Source organism: Capsicum annuum, chromosome 1 (assembly GCF_002878395.1).
Source record: "Capsicum annuum cultivar UCD-10X-F1 chromosome 1, UCD10Xv1.1, whole genome shotgun sequence".
Taxonomy (NCBI): Eukaryota; Viridiplantae; Streptophyta; class Magnoliopsida; order Solanales; family Solanaceae; genus Capsicum; species Capsicum annuum.
Genome location: NC_061111.1, coordinates 203,653,111 through 203,666,368, shown reverse-complemented (window position 1 = coordinate 203,666,368; position 13,258 = coordinate 203,653,111). Strand labels below are relative to the sequence as shown.

The following is a 13,258-nucleotide window of genomic DNA, read 5'->3' as shown; positions in this document are numbered from 1 at the left end:
TAATAACCCAAATCAAATCATGCTGACGACGTGAACGAGACAACCTTATCACAAAATCCATGTTCACCTCTTTTCATTTCCAAGTAGGGATGCTGAACTCTTGCATAGTGCTACTAGGCCTTTGATGCTCAGTTTTTACCTGCTGACAATTAGCACACTTGGCTACAAACTCTGCAATATCTCTTTTCATACTGCTCCACCAATAGATCTTCTACAAATCATGGTACATCTTAGTGGACCCTGGGTAAATAGAGTAATGCACATCATGCTCTTCTGTAAGAATTCTCTATCTCAAACCATCAACACACAGCGTACATAGTCTACCCAGACAACGCAATATACCATCTCTCCCTTGGGAGAAAATCTATACTTTCTGATCTCTGACTGACTTCTTCAACTTTACTGGACTGGGATCCCTATCTTGATTTTCTTTTACTTCGGCAACCAAAGAAGATTTTAAACTATTCTGAAACCATACACTACCCTCAGCTGAGTCAACCAAACGAACGCCTAATCTAGCCAACTGATGAACCTCCTAAACCAACTTCTTTTTATCATTCTGAACATGAGCCACACTACCCATAGACAATCTACTAAGGGCATCTGCCACTATATTGACCTTGACCAAATAATACAAAACACTTATATCATAGTCTTTTAACAACTCCAACCACTTTCTCTAACGAATATTTATCTCTCTTTGTGAAAACACATACTGTTAGCTTTTGTGGTCTATCAACACATCAACATGCACCCTATACAGATAATGCCTCTAAATTTTCTAGGCAAACACGACAGCTGCTAACTCAAGGTCATGGGTAGGATAATTCTTTTCATGGGGTTTAAGTTGTCTATAAGCATAGGCTATGACCTTACCTATCTACATCAGAACACAACCCAAACCAACTTTGAAAGCATCACAGTAACACAAAAAACCCATCCGAACCATTGGGCAATGTCAAAAGTGGGGCTGAGGTGAGTAGTCTTCAACTCCTGAAAACTCTTCTCACAAAAATCTGACCATTGAAACTTGACTTTCTTCTGAGTCAATCTGGACATGGGAGATGCAATAGACAAAAAACCTTCAACAAATCATCGTTAATAGCCAGCTAAACCCAAGAAACACCTGATATTTGATGGAAAGATAAGCCTGGGCCAGTTTCTCACTACTTCAGTCTTTTAAGGGTCAACTCTAATGCCATCACTGGAAATAATATAGCCAAGAAAAAATACTGATCTTAGCCAAAACTTGCACTTACTAAATTTGGAGAATAACTGGTGGGCTCTAAGAGTCTTTAATACTTTTTTGAGGTGGTCTGTATGATCATTTTCATTACGGGAATAGACAAGATTATCATTAATGAAGACTATGAGGAACATGGCCAAGTATTGCTTGAACACTCTGTTCATCAAGTCCATGAAAGATGTTGGGGCATTTGTCAGAACAAAAGACATGACTAGGAATTCGAAGTGACCATACCAGGTTCGGAATGTTGTTTTCGGAATGGCACATTCTCTGACTCTGAGCTGATGATAGTCGGATATAAGGTCTCTCTTAGAGAAATAACCGACACCCTGAAGTTGGTCGAACAAGTCATCGATTTTAGGGAGTGGATATTTATTCTTGATGGTGAATTTGTTCAACTGACGGTAATCAATACACATTCTAAGGAAACCGTCTTTCTTTCGCACGAAGAGGACTGGAGCACCTCATGGGGTAAAACTGGGTCTGATGAATCCTTTGTTGACACCGAATTTTGTCCTTGACAATTAAATTTAATCTTGAGCTTCTTCGTTTTTAATAAAATTACAACATTTATTTTATATGGATAAAATCTTTCCAAAGTATTTATCTAGATAATTTTATCATCTCAAATAGCAATTATATATTCTCGTATCCATGTATACTAGGTTGCATAAATTCGTCTCTTAAATAATTTTTTTTACTAAAAATTAAATTTTAATCAAGTATTATCTCGAAAGTTAATCCGAATAGGCAAAATCTTGATTTTAAATATAATTTATTCTCAAAAAATAATTTATTTGAAAAAAATATTTGTTTGATTTTATTTGACTAAGAAACCTGAGGTTAAAATGATTGTTCCCTGTCGAATTACGATTTAATTTAGCGGAAATTATTAAATTTAGCCGTAATTGAAAATTAAACTGGCCATAATCATAATGCAACTGGCCAGTTAATCTTCAATGTGGTCCAAAAATTGAATATATTTGGCTAAAATCTAAATCCTAATCAAATCCAAAATTTATCTATCAGCAGCCCACCTCAACCAAAAATCTGGCCCAATACCCGGCCCATCCCCTTTTCCCCCTTCCCTTAAACCAGCGTATAAACGCTGTTAATACTCAAGACGACAACAACAACATCAACCGCACCAACCGGACAACCCAAAATTGAGACCCGACCCGACTCCATTTTCCCTATCCTTTACACGTCCAAACAGTAACAACAGCATACGACCATATCCAACTACTCTCGCCTGTCCTCTCAATCACCCTCGCCCGTCACTTCTTGTTGAAGCAGAGCAGAGCCCAACCTCTGGAAAAGATGGTAAAGTTCATGGACCTCCATGTTCCAAGGATGCTTGGCCCTTCAAACCAACAGATTCAAGTGTAATAGCCTCCAATCCGTCATTTTTCATTCAAATTGACTGAAAAAGGTGACCTCTCCCTCCTTTGTTTCTTTTCATCAATCAATTTTAAGATTTGGTCTTTCTAAAATAAAATTCAAATTACAAAATTGTGGAAAAGGTTGAAAGCTTCTCTAAGAATCTGTGGCAGTCCATTTTGCTTATAAAAAGAGGTCTTTGTTCACCTTTTCATGACCATGGTTCAAGTAGGAAAATTGGTGATTTTTTTTAAAGTTTTATCACACATTCCGATTCGCTAAGTTCTCGATTCTCTTTGTTTCAACTGTTACTCTTCGTCGTTCGAATTCGGAGTCGTAGTTAGCGGTAGAATTGCTCCTCGACTCAGCTTCCTAGTTCATTGCTCTGCAAAAGGTCGGTAACATCTCTTTACTCGTCTATTCTATTTCGTCAAAATTTTTTATTTGTGTTGTTGGACTGTATGTTTGGCCAAGGACTTATGTGTTTGATTTATGTCTTTTTCTTTTACGCTTTATTTTTATCTTCTATACGCTGATCATTTATAGTTTGAGATCATTATAGAATAGTTTCTTATAGCTGACTTTGTTTCGGGTCGGTTTGGTTAACGTTATTTGAGTAAAGTGGCTGTATGTTATACTTTTTTAATGCACTGCTTGTTAGTTGCTCTGGTTAATTTTGATATAGTAGAGGGATTTTCTTGCGAACATTAAGGTGAAGTGACGAACATCTTACGGTGTTCATAGCTTTATGCCTACCTTTTATTCATAAAGTGCTCAAATATTTCTCCATGTTCCCTCTTGGCTGTTGTGTGCTTTAAAAATATACTTATTTTGATGAGTTCACAAGTACTGTTGCGTTTTCTAAAAAAAAATAAATATATTTTTGACATCATATGCGAGTCTTCTCAAATACCGTTCGTAAATGGTCAAAAATGAAAAATTGCACGTGTGTTGAGAGTTGGGTTAATACAAGGATCTGACATCCTTAACATTTGATGCACTGCTATTGGAATGTGATATTTGTTTCTTTAGATGCTCTCTTTATTATCTTTCATTTTCTCTAAATTTATTGGTTTCGTAGTGCTACCTTCACTTTGATTAGTAGTCTTGTATATTCTTAATAGGATGGTAGGTATAAGATTTTAATATATTTGAGGTGTTCTAATTTTCCAGAGCAGATTCTAAGACATGTAACCTTCATTTTATTTGCTTATATTACTGTTGATGCACCCTGCGGCAACATGTGTTTTAATCTTAAAGAGGCATTTTGCTCATTAGATATGCTTCTAGTTCTAAAGTCGTGATGGCAGTGCTGCATCCTTTGTCTTCATCCTATAAACTCAAAAAGACATATTACCACACTAAAAACTTTATTCTGATGTGTGCAATATCTTAGTATATAGATTGACAAAATTGCTAAAGTTTTAAACTCATGTCATTTGTCAAACATTCAGTTTTTTTTAATTTGTGTGTTAAGTTTTGGCGGATTTTTTTATTTTTTTATTCTTGTTTTAGATTTCGTAAGTGATGCAGACTGATTGCGGCTTGCAGCTTTTCGTCCTTTTTTGATTCTTTTGCCTTTCATTGTTGAGAAATAACATCGGGATGAAAGAGTTCTAATCCCTTACGGGTAGAGATAAATCCTTTGATTAGGTTGCTAAGCCCCGTTTTAGTTGTGGTCAGCAGATGATTCATTATTTATTTAAATAGGTGTTGATCATATATAGTAAAACATTTTTTAGTCATTTGTTGTTGTTGTTAACTTGAGCTCTCCCTTAGTTTAATTTGGTTTCTAAGTTTAGTTATGGATTGAGTTTACACTCATAATTTATAAGTTAGTTATAAGTTTGCCCTTTTTTTTTGTGTCATTTTGCCGTTTAGTGTTCTTTTGTACTTGACTAAATTGAACTAAGTGTAATGAAATAGCAAATAGTTCGATAACTTGTTTTATTTCCGATTCTTAGCGGTGGGTTACCTAGTTTTATATTTGTTTTGGTCCCAACATGCTATATACACCATTTTTTTTTTTCATAAAACAGTAGAAACACCCATGAAAATATTTGCGTATGTTCGTTTTTGTGAGATTTTTTGACAATCGCTTGTTTGTGGCTTCCTTCGTCGAAACTCGAGTATCTAATCCTTATCTTTCTTATTTTTTTTTTATATGCACACTCGGAAGCGCGTTTGGGGTCTCATTGCTTGACTCCATTTCGTCCAAATCAGAGAAGCGAACAAATATTGCATCACATATCTTCATCTAGCAGTCTAGTGCTTCTTTCCCCCTTTTTAGCTTTATTTTGCTTTTGTAGATGATTATTATTATTTTTGCTTAACATTTTGCGGATTATTATTTAAAATGTGTTTTATATGTTTCTTGCTTGAATTGGTGTGAATACTTAAATTTTAGCAAATCTAATTATTTCCCTTCTACCTATTGGATTGTAATCACTAGGCTTCGACATTTAGTTTTATATCGCTAAAGGAATAAAATTTGGTAGATAAAAAGACATACCTTTAGAATAAATAACTGGGTTTGTTAGAATCCTTTTAATGCTTCTTTAATATGAAATAGTAGCCTATCATTAGAATTAAGTTAGTATTTCAATAATTAGTAATATCGGATTAATAAAAATATAGGTTTTTATGATAGGCAAATTTACCATTGCTTGACTCAGAAATTGGCCTTAATTATTTTAGATATGGTAAATCAATTCTGTTGTTATCAATCTTAAAAGAAAAATTATAATTTCACCAATTTGATTCCGCAAGGCTTTTTTTAGGATTTCAAATAACAAAAAATGCTTTTTTATCACATGAGTCCTTAAGTAATTAAAAAAAAATTAAAAATTCTTGAGCCATTATGGATATAAACAACTTTTTTATATTTATTCATTTAATGTAGGTAATTAACCATCTTATCTTCTCCTAATTTTATAAAACTAAAACTGGAAAAAAAAGGGGGGGGGGGGGGGGGGGGGGGGGGGGGTGGGCAAAGGTGTCATTTTGTAGAATGAAGCAAAAATGTGAAGTTCTTTCATAACCAACTTTTTTTTTGGGGTAGGCAAGATGTGCATTAGAACTTAAAACCAAGTTAAAAAATGAAAAACTTTTCTTTTATTAATAGAAAGCTTTTGTATATCTTTTTAAAGAAATGACTTTTTTTTTTTTTTTTTTAACAAGATAAGGTTGCATCATGTTTAGGAGGCCTTATAAAAATCATTTTCGGTGATACTAAAAAGAGGTTTTATGATGACGTTCTTCTAAAATTTTTTAATCCTTTTTTTATAAATAATTAACATATATTATCTTATAAAAGACATAGTTTTTACGCCTTACCTATATCTTATTTTAGTATTTGATTTCATTATCTAATCTAAATTTGGTTAGTTAATCGTAGTTAGCAGATTCTTTAGGGTGTCTAATCCCTTCCCTTTAGAATAATTAGAATCCTTACCTAGAATTTTAAGTTGCGTAGACCTTAAAATGAAGTTTTTTAATTGCTTTAATAACATAATTTATAATAGGTGTCCTAATTCACCGTAGAACTAATTAGGTGGCGACTTCCCTAATTTAATCAGAAATTTTTTAATATGTTGTACCTCGGTTTGACCCGTGTTAAAATGGGGTATAACATCTTTTATCTAAGAGATCTTTCAACTGTTCTTTTAACTCTCTAAGCTCAGCTGGCGCCATTCTATATGGCGGAATAGAGATAGTCTGGGTATCTGGAAGAAGGTCTATTTCAAAATCGATTTCCCTTTCGGGAGGAACCCTGGGAAGATCTTCAGGAAACACATCTAGAAATTCTCTCACTATCGAAATTGACTCGAGATTGGGAGTCTCTGAACTAGAGTCTTTGACTCGAACAAGATGGTAGAAACATCCCTTGGATTTCATTTTCCTCGCTCTAAGGTGCTAAACAAGTTGACCCCTAAGTGTTGAAGTACTGCCCCTCCATTCAAGGACCGGTTTATTTGAAAACTGAAAATGAACAACTCTGTTTCTACAATCAACTGAAGCATAGCATGAGTGGAGCCAATCTATGACCAGAATGACATCAAAATCCGTCATCTCTAACTCTACAAGATCAACTGAAGTGACTTTCTGGGATATTATCACGGGACAGTTTCTGTATACCTGTCTGTCTACAATAGAGACACCTACTGGAGTGGACATTGAGAAAGGTTTTGCTAAAGTCTCAAGATTGACACCAAAATTTACAGCTATATAGGGGGTTACAAAAGAAAGTAAAGTCCCAGGATCTAACAAAGCATAAACATATAAATGAAAGACCTGCAGCATACACGTAAATACATCAGGAGAGCTTTCCCGATCATGATGGTACTGGAGTACATATAACCTATTTTGGCGTTGACCATTGGTGGCACTGAAAGTGGCACTGTGCTGAATTGGGCGACCTGCTGGTGCTGCTGAAGAATTAGTCTGACACTGCTGACGATCATTCCTACCCTTCCACATACCTGTCGGACGTTCCCTTAACCTGTGGCCTGGTTTGACACATCCAAATTACACATCGCTGACAGCCCTGCATACACCTTGGTGATTCCTACCACACTTCTGGCAAAGGGGATTAGTCCGACCAGTGTTCACATTGCCCTGAGTCTTAGATCCTAGCGCCCTATCCTGATTACCATTCCTCAACCTTGGCACTAGAGCACTAGCTATAGACAGAGCGAGGGCTGAATTTTTCTGATGGAATTAAGGATGGCTACCACCTTCTTACCTCGATTGAGCAAAACTGAAGCTACCTATTCTAGCCCTCTTATTATCCCTTTCTCTCTCCTTAAACTTCTTCTCTTCAATCTGTGAGCATGGACCATCAACCTGGACAAATCCATCTCCCTAATCAACATCACGGTCCTATACTCCTTGACCACTATCAGCCACACCAGAGACAAACTTACTTATCCGAGACCTGTCATTAGACACGACATTAGGAGCATACCTGGCTAGCTGAGTAAACTTAAGAGAATACTCTTTCACACTCATGTTCCCTTACTTCAAATTGATTAAATCCTGCACTTTAGCCTTCTTTAACTCTAAGGGAAAGAACCTATCTAGATAGGCTGTAGCAAACTTCTCCTATTCAATAGCCTTGCATCTGCGCCTCTATCTCCCTTCCACTGCTTGTACCAAGTGTGAGTAGCATCCTGCAATTGGTAAGCACCCAACTCTTACACTCTCACTAGAAGTCACTTCTATAATGTCAGTTACCTTCTGAACCATGTCAAGGAACTCCTGCGGATCCTTATCAGACTTGGATCTCGAAAACAAAGGAGGCTTCATTCGGGTGAAGTCCCGAATCTTAGCTGCGGCAGTATTATCCACTGGAATGGCTGGGATAGCAGCTTTCTTATTATTTTGAGCTACTACTGAGTAAGCAAAAGTAGTGAATGCATCTTTGAATTCGACATGAGAGACATGCTCGTTCAGTGGATCTTCCTGAATAGGTGGAGGTGCGGGCTGATTCCCGTTTATCCTTCCGTTAGTCTTTTTGGGAGGCATGTTCTATAAACGAAAATGTAACACCCCGTATTCAAGTACGTGTATTGGCGTATTCAAGTACGTGTATTGGTCTTATTTATATGGAGTTAATTTTTTTATTTTATTTATACCAAAATTTGCCCGTCGATGGTTCCATGCGAAGGTTATTGAATAAGCTTTCCAACGATATAAAGATTTTCAAAAATGGATAGGTTTCAGATATAATCGAGCACGTTCGAAACTATAAAACGGTGGCCGGAATATTTGGGAATAGTAAATGTGCAGGAAAATTTCCTGCACACAAACTACTGAGGCTAGCCGAATTTTTGGGTCAACTTCGAACAATCATAACTCCCTTAATATAATGAACTGGGAGAGCTGCGACCTATGAAAAGAAAGATCTTTGAGTCTTCTTTCCAATGCAATTAGTTTCATCCAAATCCAACATCTAAGTAAGGAGTTATACTCGTTTTACTTCAGCCTATCAAAACAGATTTTTAGGGTCAACTTCAAACGACCATAACTCCTTATACTTGTTTTACTTCAGCCTATCAAAACAAAACAGATTTTTAGGGTCAACTTCAAACGACCATAACTCCTTGTACAGGACGAACTGGGTGGCCTACTTTATATGAAATGAAAGCCCTTTGAACTATCCTTCCAACGATACCAATTTCACCCAAATCCGATATCGGAGCAAAGAGTTATGGTCGATCTACTTTAGCTTATCAAAACAGTCCACCAAAGGATAGATTTGACATTATTTAAATTTTAAAGGCATTTTGGTCCCCTATTATATTATGGACGGGAATATGTGTATATATACATGTATATGATTTCAAAAACTCATTTTCATCATCAATCATTGAGAAAGAACAAACCCTAGCCAAATTTGACCTTTAAATTACTTTTGATTCAACCGTAGAAATTCCAAAGTAATCCAATAACTGCGTTTGTCATCTCGAGAGTTTCGAACGACACCTATTATTTGTGCAAACAGGATTGCATAATCAAGAGGTGAATTCTAAGGTATGAATATTGTTTGCCTTTGTTCTTTTCCATATGTATATGTGTGATAGAGGATTATATGTATTGGTTGTTATTAAAAGGTGATGAAAATAGGGTTATGGACTATTTTGCATGGTTTGGTTGTATTGAATTGTGGAAGGTGGATATGGTAATTGAGTTATGGAAGGTGGATATGGTGATATACTATTGAATTGATGATTATTTATGTCTATGGCTCAATTTGGTTTAATGGATTGGTTGGAAGGATAAATGAATCCAAACTTGATATTGGAGGATGTTGTATGAATATGCATGGCATGTGAATGTAATTGGAGTATAAGAGGGTTAAAGTGACACCCTTTATGGTGTAATTAAGGCTTAATACTTAATCACTAGGTTGGTGAATTCAAATAATTGAATTGTGACGTTTGGTCGCTAATACTAATTGCTATATATGTTCATTGTAGATAAGTAATCCGAAAAGACGGGAAGTCCATTTGTGACTAGTATTGAAGGTTGACAGTCAGGTATTAAAGCATACTCTATACCATATCTTTGGCATGAAAGTGAACAATTGTTCTATTAAGAAAGTTTCTAAAGTTATTTAATAACATGTGATCCATAATGGTTTTGTATGATGTCCTACGTTACCAATGAACTTGTTTCCACCCTACAGGATGTCAAGACATTCCAATACTTACTTGTCTTCCAAATCTTACATGTTTATTGCACTAATGAATGTCAGAAGGTATCCGGTTACTCAAACAAGATCCATGTGCTATTAATGACTCCAAAACGTTTCATTGATATACCAATAAATTCCTACTTCATTGTTATGGCATTGATGACTCCAAAACACTTCATTGATGTGCCAATGTGTTCTTACTTCATTGTTATTGCATTAATGGTCTATTTATATGTCTCTTATTGATGTATCATTGTTTCAAAGTATCAAAAATGCAGTGGCGACCAAAATAACAATATCAAAGATTAATTGAACTAAGTGATGGAAGTTCTCTCTTATCGGGTGGTATCCCAGGGGCATAAGCCTATCATGGGTCGATCCCAGTTGATATGTACTGGAGCCAGCCTAATGGTCACATTACAGTACAGTAATGATTACAAAGATGATAAGAACGAAGGTAAAGTGATTGAATAAATACAATGTACAGGTTGTCACAAGTTTTAGTAAGTATGTTCCACTCCTATTACGATTTATTCACTTGTTTCTGATTTCTATTGAGCTCCTATATCATATGTGATTATCTACATCTTTACATACTCAGTACATATTTCGTACTGACGTCCCCCACGGGGGACCTGCATTTCATGCTGCAGGCACAGGTACCTCAGCTCATACACCGCACAAGTAGGACCCAGGATATCCAACTGTTTTTGGTGAGCTCCATTTTGCTTTGGGGCTTTCCGTGTCATATGCAGTCACTTTTAGTATTGTATAGAAGTTAGTTATATGGCGGGGTGTGTCCCGACCTTAGTTAAACTCTGTGTATTTTCTAGAGGCTTTGTAGACCTAATGTACAGTCAAGGTGGTGTTTTGTTAATAGACGTGATGGATCCAACGGCCAAGTATTATATATATATGTGTGTGCTCGAGCTTATACAGGTGATTATTTCCTTTTATATGCGACATGATGCTGTCTAAATTTCGGATTGTCATAGAGGTATGCATGGAAAGTATAAGGTTATGAGCTGGTTCTCCCGGGCCTCCTCGGTTACGGGTGCCAGTCCGCCCCAATAGGATTTGAGGCATGACAGAAAAAAGATTAAATTATGAAGAGAGGTTAAATTGAGTTCATCCTCATTCGCACGACAGGAACACTGAAAGAAGGGAAACTTTTTCCTAAAATATCTTGTACCTTCATGTCCATAAGTGTGGCGCGCTCCATACCCATGTACAAGACTCTACACAATGTGACAATTAGACTCCCTAGGACACTTTATAATCTTAGGCTCTGATACCAAGTTTGTAACGCCTTGGGAGTAGACCCTAGACGCCATACGGTGCTTACGATCACACGTGACCACAAGCTAACCCATGAGCAGGTACCTGCTATGAATGAAATTGATGATAAAAGATACACATATGTGGAATAACTGAATATTTCATAAGGTTTTAAAATACTAAAACATCACTGAACTTTTAGGTCTGAAGCAACTGTTTGAAAACAATACTGTAAAGACTGTCAATAATCAACAGAAAAACTAAAGATTTGAAAATATCTGATAGCCTCTATCTGGATGACTGTGGTGTTGATGGGATAAGTCTCCTATTAACTCCAGCTGACTACTGAACTGAAATGCTCTAATAAACATAATTGGTCCTCAGAATATGAGAACTCACCACTGCTACTGATACTGATGTGCTGGAATGTTTAAGTGCAGTCGGGAACCTGAGCGTCCGAACATGATATGAGACATCATAGCATAAGAAATGAGTATGCGGTCAGTACTTTGAATGTAGTGATATGCTAAATGAGATTAAGTTGATATGCATGGGATCATGTACATGAATAATAACTGACTGAATCAATAATATGAGATAACTAATTCATAGTATACATGAAAGCTGCAAAATCTGAGGATGTATGACCAAGCATATAACATGATACTGAAACAGTCTGTAAACTGAAGTGTTGAAATATTGATACTGAATAATTGATAACTGTATGCCATGGTCAAGCAAACCTAAAACTGTACTCTGTACTGAATACTGAACTGAGATTGTGGGAGTTAGCTATAACTGACATGTCCTGATACATTATTAGGGTCCAACCTGTAACTCCAGTTGGAAGGGCGTCAGTACCGTGCCACAGGTATTAAGAATGGTTATGTGGATCCACTAATATGATATCCTGAAGGACTAGGATGGCATACCTAACTGGCGGGAGACTCCTCAAAGTCTACGGTGGCGCCATAAGTCTAGAACTTGGGGACTGCTACTAATGTTTCATGCCTACTGATGGGGGAGACAAGTGCTTCATGCCTACTGACGGGGGAGACACTATCTCTATGTTCACTTGGTGTTAAGGTTTACCCCCAACTAAAAGACACTGAATTCTGGATTGATCTAAGTTTAACTAAACCTGATAACTGACTAGACTGAAGATGCTCATGCTTTATCTGAAACCATTCTAAAAATATTGATACTATGTAAACAACTAAGTTTTTAGGCATTCATAACCCCCAGGACTCGATAGGAATAACAATAAGAACACGTGAGAGCATTTGAAACCATAATAAGTAAGCATTACTCCAAAATCATTACTTAGGCATTTCATCAAACACTTGAGAGTCATGAATTAAAGCATGGAATAGTTAAAACATGTGATGGTAGCATAACTTCAATACTAAGACCAGGAATTAGTGATTTAACATGACAAATTCCATTATTCAAATGTGTAAGGTTAGTTCAATCGAAAAATCACTTGTATACATCATGTATATTTGAAATTTGTAAAAGTTTCATGAAGCTAATTTATGAAAACATGAGACTTCATGATTTAAAACATGAAAATAAGTTCTTGGACTCCATGGGTGAAAAGGGCCCATGAATGAACATTTAACATACCTTAAGGCTTTAATCTGGCAAGAGAAATAACTTTCTTGAGCGTTCTTGGGTGGTGGAACTTGAATTCTTGAGTTTTCTTGAAGGAATAATGATGAACTTGGTGAATGGGGGTGATGGCTAGGGTTTATTTTAGAGGGGAATTGAGGAAATTTGGCATATAATGCCTTAATTGATGATAAATCCCATATTTTCACGGATTGGGGCGGTGGATAAAGACAAAATTGCCCCTGGAAAATTTAAATTGTAATTGGAATGCTGATTGGACCTTTACCGCGTCGCTCCAAGGCTTCCATCGCTATTCCACCACGATGCACCACAATTGCGGTGACTCACTATTTTGGAAATCCAAACGTGGTCCAAACTTCGTTTGAAAAATTCAAAACTCACCCGAGACATGCTACTTTCGCCCTAGAACATGAATTAACTTAGAAACCATCATCTTGAGGTTGGGAAGGTCACCTTAAAAGTCATCAAAGTTAAGAGTCCAAAAATAAGGCTAAGCTCCAACACTTAGCTAAATTTTCAGAGTC

General features: G+C 36.4%; 1 long non-coding RNA gene across 1 annotated transcript; it reads left to right on the top strand.

The window, feature by feature from the left end:
- Positions 1 to 2,009: 2,009 nt before the first annotated feature.
- LOC124889245 lies at positions 2,010 to 5,060 on the top strand. The gene is made up of 2 exons (XR_007047962.1): positions 2,010 to 3,020; positions 4,806 to 5,060. It is a non-coding gene; the product is annotated as an uncharacterized LOC124889245 (long non-coding RNA).
- Positions 5,061 to 13,258: the final 8,198 nt, after the last annotated feature.